Here is a 7,902-nt window from a genome sequence, read left to right as displayed (position 1 = left end):
GTTCCAGCCGGTGCCCGCGGCCGGCCCCGCCGTTGCCATGTGCCGGGGCGGCTCTGCCCCGCGGCGGTGCCAGGGCAGCACCTGGGCCGCGAGGAGTTGAAACCGGAGCGAGCTGCAGCCGCTTGGCTCGCCCTAGACTGAGCCCAGCCCGTGTTCAATGAGGCTTAGCGGAAAATCCCGACCCCCCTGAGGAGCGCAGGACAGCAGCCAGGAGTGAGTGCCCCAGGGTGGCAGCACGCTTGGGCCCCATCTGGAAGGTGCTGGGGGAGGTGGGGGTTGAGAAGAGTCTGACCTCTGTCTCGATTGAGCCCTTCCTAAAAATACTTTATTTGTAATAACCTACTCCATAAGCTAATTTTAAGATTTAAAAAAAGGCAGTGTAATGAGGTGGGAATCAAACTCGATGCACATTTTGTTGTAATTAAAGTACTCTGTATAATTCTGGGAACWTCAACTCCAGCTGGCTGAAAAGTGTTTTAGAAGAAGTGTTATTAAATTCCAGGGAGAAAGATATAAGCCTTATCTGATGGACCAGTCATAGGCTCTTTGTTTAAAGTGTGCTTTAACTCCTGAGTTATAAAACACAGTGTTTGCCTGTTTTCAGGGGGCCCTCCTGATTCACTTGTCCTTGGGACTTCTGGCCCACAGGTTGCAAAACTTAAAGGAAACGAAAGAAAACTTAAGGTGTTTGTTCTGAAATTTGAAAGAATAATTGCAGGTAGCAGTACTGAAAAGAGAGGCGGGGTTGAACCCTGCAGTGAAGCACCTGAGTTAAAGATAAWGTGGGATATGGAAAGAAAATCCAGRCTTTTTGGKAGGTRAGACWGTACTGTGCATGCACACTGTTAAAAATCTTCCTGGTTCTTTAAACATCARCTCCCTGGAGTAAGTCTGAAACTGCTACTTTGTTTTTAACTCTGAAGGATGCTTTTTTTCCTGCGTTTAAAAATGYCCATAGGCTGTTTCAGAAAGAAATGTTAAGTTTTATCAGTTGAAGATGAACACTTTGTGAGAAATGATCTGTTCACAGGCACTTTCTGGTTCTGTGCTATCTATTGTCTGTAAAAATGGGGATCAGCTGGTGGGTTGGGATCAAGTGGTGCACAACTCATTATTTTAACAATAGGGGCTCGGCTTGGGAGGTTGCCTAGGGAATTGATTTAATGCTGCTGTCCTTTCAGCCGTTGAGGCGGGTGTCCCGTCATGACTTTGATCAAAATCACCGGTATTTGAGAAGGAGAATAAAATTTTCACTCCATAAAAGCAAAGGAGAGGCCACCTGCTATTAACAGCTCYCAGTTTTGCATGAGCTGATCTGTAATTTAAAACACTGTCAAGAAATACCCGTGGYAGTGAAACAGTTTCATGAGCATCAAAATACAGAATGAAAATTAGTCCTCTGCTCAATGTTTGGCTTCCCTTTATTTCTGGGAAAGGCTTTAATGCTGAAGCTGTGTGCTTCTGTTGACTCAACAAAGTAACCTTTCTATAAATTTAGTGGTTTTCCTTTAATGAAATCTGAATAAGGTGTGTTTTTTTTAAGGTGTCACCCAAGATCCAATTCAATTTAAATTGATAACGTTGGCACAGCSAGGGCACAGCCACATGSGGTAGTGTGGTGGTGTGGAGATTTGTTTTGTTTGTTTGCTCTGGGTTTTKTAGTAAGTTTCAACAAGCCTGAATGTTAAAATAAATCAAACACACCAAATTGGGAAAGCAAATGTCTCTTCCCGCGTTTGCTGGAGAGCTGCGATGCCTGTGCCTTCAGAGGAGGCAAGGCTGTCATGCATAATTGCCTTGGAGGGTCTTACAGAAACTCTTCGATTGCTCCTTCAAATGCACTTGAGTGTGTGAGGGTGCTGTACAAGCAGTTGCTACAGATTTCCTCGTGGTGTAGTGGGATGCAGAAGGCGTTCTGAGCAGTCATGGGTGTTGCACTGGGAAGGTGTTGGAGCCACTGACCAGCAAAGCGTGGTTCCCTGGCAGTGTATTCATTGGTTTGATTCTCTGGCTCTGGCCTGTGCCAGGGACAAATCTGGCTTAGCTTCCCAGCCCACAAGCAGAAGGTGCTTCTGGTGGAGTCCTGYGGGGTCAGCGGGTGCCAGACTGGTCTAGTGGCCAGGAGGGAGCTTGGTGTGTTCCTGTGTACTCGTTTGGGTTTGTTTTCCACCTTTCTAGTTTATTTTAGGAAACTGGAACTGTTTTCTGTAACAAAGCTGGCTTTCTTGTTCCAGTTGCTACAGTCACTGAGGGCAGTGTTGTTACTCCACTGAGCTTGCCCTCYGCTTTCCTGACTTTGGAGCCTGTCACTGCTCATCTGACACTGCAGGACTATCTGTTTGTGGCTGGGTGGCTGGGAGTGATGTGGAGCACAGATCTGAGTGAGGAAAGACCAGGTTAGGGGATCCACAATATGAGGAAATATTTGACACTGTAGATGGGCGCTTACAAAGGTTCCCCCAGGGGCAGTGGAAGTGCAGAGGAGGGRCAGGGAGAGGTGGGCAGAGTTTGGAAGCAGACACCTGTTGCAGGGCTCGAAAAAGCTGTGGACGTGATGTGGAGATGCCACATGCCCTGGTGGAGGCTCAGTCAACCCCTGAAGGGTGTAAAACCATTCCAAGGGCGTTTGGCCGTGTGCGTTACAGTTCCTGGCATGAGGTGCCCACGTGAGTCTCTTCAGCCTGAWGTAACTCAAGGTTGCTTGCAAGAACCTTCAAGTGGAGACAGGCTGTGGTGCAGAGGGGCCCGTGCTCTGTTATGGGGCTGATTTATTGGAGCTGACACAGAGTTCCTGTTCCTTTGCACGCTGAGCGTGACCAAGCGTGTGGCTGAGGTGGAATACGGGATGTGTTGGCTGGAGTGGTTGGGTCAAASCAGGCAGTGCTGAGCCTCAGCGTGCTTCTCGTTCTTTGCTTGGTCTTTGTTCCACCCATAGGGGATAAAAAAAGGAAGAGTATTAGCAATTGCCAGCTGTGTTAATTGATGTCCAGCACAGAGGGTCTTGTGATGTGAAATGCCCACTCCCTGGGGGAACCACACACCCCTTGATAAGTGGCCAAATACACAAGGTGCTGGTCATCCATGTCCGTGCCTCGGATGTTGGCACAAGTCCCTTCCAGGCATCTTATTTTTATCTTCACAGTTTATCACATAGTGAGTTGTCTGTCCACATTTTAGGTTTTCAGGTACAGAAAGACTCCTGCATTCATTTGCAGTTTGTGCAGCAAACCCAAACCTGATTTGGGTTGGTGCATGGGTGTACAGAGAYCTGGCAGAGGCAGCAGAAAGGTGTGCAGACTCTGAAACCCGTGTAAGGAACAGACGGATGGATTCATGCTCACTCGTGTTTCCCCATCTCATGTGTGGTGGGATGAGTGATGCCCTGAGCAGGGTGTGCAAGGCAGGTGCCAGCTGAAGCTGTGCTGAACCTTAGAGGCAGCAGCACACTGCCCTCCTGGAAATAATTCCTTAAAGAGGAGAAAAACAAATTCCATTTAGGCTTGTTGAGGAATGGGGAGCAAATGCTAATTCCCTTTCAGGGTCCGTTGCCATGGGGAGTCAGTTCAAATCCTTTCTAATGCCTTCCTCAGCAGCAAGTTGTGCTGACACACGCTTTTCAGGGCTTCCAGAAGGAGTGGAGAAGTGACTGGGAATAAAAGCTCCACGGCAATGAGCAGCCCTGGCAAAAGCAGGGCTTGCTGTTGGCTGGCTGGGCTAGCACAGGTAGAGCTGTCCTTCACYCAGGGAGCTCAGCTCTGTCCTGCCTGCCTGGGACAGAGCAAATCCTGTGAATTTGTCCTTAGCAGGACCCCAGCTAGATGCAGCCAGGGTTGGGCTGAGTCTCAGTCCTCATCTGATGAGCGATGCAAGATGTGTATGGTGCACTACTGGGGGAATAGCCAAAAGATCAGATTAAACCCAGTAAAAATGAAAAAAAAAAAAATCTGCATTTTCAAGAAGTCTCATCTGTCTAAGAGCATGCAAGTGCAGTGTCTGTATCCCAAACTGTGCTGTGACCTTTTCCCTTTGATTAGACATCTCTGAATTCCAGAGTTTCAGTAGCTCCCAGGGAAATCCACAGGACATTTCTCTTTGCTCAGGTTCTGGCTTGTCCCCTCTGACACCTTTGCTGCCAGCATGGTGCCAGCACAGCTGTTCTGTCCTCATGGCACGTTTGAGTAGTGAACCTTCATCTGTCAGAAAAATAAATCAAACAGCAATCTCCACTTTTATTCTTCCAGACCAGTTCCTAGAGAAATGAGAAAGGGATCTGATACTGGATGGTTTTGTTTTCTATTGCCAAGTATTGTTGATGTTGTTTTTTCCATGCAGGTAATATTTATGGTTAAATATTTATTGTTCAAAAGGAAGTATGACTTTGAGGGTAATTTTTAACCTTTTTGTTTTATACAAGATGCTTTAACTCTGGAAAGTAACTGTACAATAATGAAATAGTTTATACCATAGGTAGGTAAAACTTTGTTTTGTAAGTTATGAAAATTACATCAGTTTGTTGGACAAAATGTCTTTTTGTGTGAGCAGTATGGAACTTCCATCTTATGTGCCTTGCCTATTCTGCCTGGCTCCGTGTGTGTAACTTTAGCAACATTCATACAAGTTATTTTGAGTGAATGTTGATATTTGATGCTGATTAAAGTGGAGATTTGCACAGATGATGTGTGGAACCCTTAGAGCTTGGCTTGTGTGACAATTAAATCTAAATCTGCATGAGTTTAGACCAGCTTAAATGCTTAGCAATATTTGGGTGACTGTTAGTGGCTTAGTGGAATAAGAAGCCCAAGACTGCAGATGGGTGAATGCCCCATGAAATATTGTCATATTATGGTTTTGTAATCTCTTCAGATTCGTTTTTTAGGTCTAACTATGGCTAAGCTTTTCATCTAAGAGCTGCTTTGGTTTGGGGATACTGTTTTCAAAAAATCCAGCCCATGTTGTGCAGAACTGATCTCTGAAAGCTTGAGAGWTGTTCCACCGGAGGAGTCGTCACATTGGTTAGAAAGTAAAAACATGGACTGGCAAGTTCCTGTTGATGGCTACTGATTAACTGGGAGAGAACCCACAGGGTATCTTAACCTGGTCCAGGGAAAGGAAGTTGGTGAGAGCATAAAGTTTCCTGATTGCAAGTTGTGGAGTGAACAGAAATGCAAATGACTGCTCTTCCTCTGATCACTGCCTGTATTTGTGCTATCAGKATGACAAAGGGCTGAGCCCTGGGGAGATGTCCTGGAGAAGTGTCTGCTCCACAGTGTGTTTGCTACGCTGCTGGGTGCTGATGGCACCTTGGGAAATGATAGAGAGCTTRATGTGGAACATTTCTGTATTGAGCTAAGGAAATGTAGAGAAAACCCTGCCATCCCTCTGGGCAGCCCTTGCTCTGTTCCTGAGGAGAGCAAATGAATCTCTTGCTATTCTCAAACTGAAGATAAAGCACTTCGCTTCCTYCCTTCTGCTAATACTGAATATTTGTTGTGAAGCTAAATTGTTTAGGATTTCTAGACCACTTTGGGATTCTCCAGGGGAAGTTCAAAGCAGTATTTGTCCTTTGGTGTTMATTTTCTGTTTGCAGTGACTGGGAGGTGGCTGCCCACATGAGATAGTATCATCAGAGATGCTGCGTGCCCCCACCACAATCCCAGCTGCCACAMTAAAGCCCAGCCTTTCTCTCTGGACTATATTCCTGCTGCTTAGTGCCAGCCAGATGGCCTGTCCTCCCTCCCATACTGGCATCTCTAAAGCTCATCACAGGGCTCAGGCCATWGCTGGAGCCATTACAGCATCATTTCCATCACACACTTGGGGTGGCCTTTGTGTGACTCTGGATTGCTCTTCTCATTTCTTCCCTTTTAAAAATTGTTATTATTATCTTGCTGTACTTTTCCTTTGTGTCAGTTGTAGAGCCCAGCATCTCTGAATCAGTATCTATTTTTCATGGTAAAATTTGTCATTAATGGGCACAAGCTTCCAAAATCTGTAGCCCTTTCAATATTCAGTGTTTTCTGGACTTTGCTTTAATTACCAGGGTCGTGCACTTGATGCACCATTTGGCACTAAGGAAAGGAGTCAGTTTTTTAYAAATCATACTTTCACCGGCTGTTCMCTGGGTAGATAATGAGCTGTGGTTTTGTCCGAGGGCAGTGTTGGTGTGGTGCAGATCTGCCCTGCCTTCAGGAACGATCCGTGGTGTCTGATGGCTCAGCACTTATGTGCGGAGGTGCTCCAGGAACAGGCAGGGGAGGGGCGATCAGCAGTGTCGGTCTGTGAAATCACTTCATGTTCTGCTCTGAGAGCTGGCTCAGGGCTCAAACACCTTCCTGTCCGCTGCTAAGTGGCCGTGCTTAACACCCTCTTCACACTGGGGACCTGCACAGTGTCCCGGTTAAACGCTGCACATAAATATTTGGATTGTGCTGCTTTCCGGAACAGTTCTGTGCCAAGCCTGAGCKGAGTGTTCTGCTGCTCAGCCTGCAGCCTGCTAACACGCATTGTGATTCCCTGGAATGAGGGAATTCCCGGCTTCTCTCACAGCTCACTCAGGCACGGGGCTTTTCTGTGTGAGAGGGGAAACAGCAGAATACGGTGAGATGGGGGYCAGATGATGCTCTTGGGGCTGAGCCTCTTGCTGTGAGAAGCATCTCTCCCAGCCTGGCAGGGCATATGCATCCTCTGCTGCATTCAGAATATCTCACACATTCACTGCCACACCTTTATCGTCAAATAACTTCATATAGCATGCCTCCTAAACTCCTCCTTCCTTGTGAGGAGTTTACCCACTTCTGATAACAAAACCAATCATATTTGTTCATCTCATCTGTCTATATCTGCATTGCTTATTTATGCATGCACGTGAATRTATAAATTGCATCAAACTTTGAGCAGAATCAGTTTACTTCTATTAATAACAAGCAATACCAGTTTACTTCAATTAATAGCTCAAGCAGTATCAGTTTCCTTCCTTTAATAACTCTCTTGTAAAGTACAGCTCTGAACAACTAATCAAAGCTCTTTGGAAAAGTGTCTCTCATGGAAYACAGAGCTCAAAGCACTAAAATAAGGCAGCTGACAGGTTTAATGGAAATGAATCAGCTGAAATGGAAGATAACAGTTCTCTCAAGTTGCTGTGTTTCTGCACACCACTCAATGGACTCCCTTGCTCAACTTCCATATTAATACACTTTCTGCAGGTACAAAGTAGGTGGATTCCTGACATGCTGCAGTAACATTTCCTAGGTAGTGAAGCACCGATTGTTTTACCTTTTGGAATGAATGTGGCAGGCTSAGGGCTGAACCTGCAGGAATTTTGCTTATTGTGAAAGTGATACCCCAAGCTGAGAAACCTGCAGAGTGGAAAAGGGAAGAGTATTTTCAGCTCTCTCTGAATTGGCTCCTTTGCCAAGTAATTATACAAGCTGGTTTTGAACTCAGATTTATATCTGGTCAGAAGTTTGGTAACTTTCTACTAAAAAAAAGTTACTGGTACAGTCCTTCCCTGATTAAACCTAATTATATGCTTGTGGGCACTTTTTACTCTAATAGCTTATTCAACRTGGGTAAAGTAAGTGATGCATTTTGGCTGTGGCATAGGCAGAATGTTCTTTTTCTCCTGTGTTGAAATGATGCAAATTTGTACAGTTCCTAAGTGTGTGTTCCTTTGAAATGATGGTATTTGGCCCTAGTGTGGGGTTGGTTGGCATTTTGTTTGCTTTTTTTTGTGCTGTAGGGTAAAGCATGATCTTGGCTGGCTTCTCCCGGAGCCCTGTAAAGCAAATAACTTWGAGTACTATCCAAAAACTGCTGGTGTTTCTTAGGAAGGTTTCCYTGTGGGATGTTTGTGTCAGCTGATGCAGCCCCCTTGGGAGTCTGCCTTCATCCCTGATGTGCCCG

Source organism: Malurus melanocephalus, unplaced genomic scaffold (genome assembly GCF_030028575.1).
Source record: "Malurus melanocephalus ecotype Western Australia unplaced genomic scaffold, MMel_1.1 scaffold_631, whole genome shotgun sequence".
NCBI lineage: Eukaryota > Metazoa > Chordata > Aves > Passeriformes > Maluridae > Malurus > Malurus melanocephalus.
The sequence above is the reverse complement of the archived record's forward strand: the minus strand, read 5'-3'. Positions refer to the sequence as shown.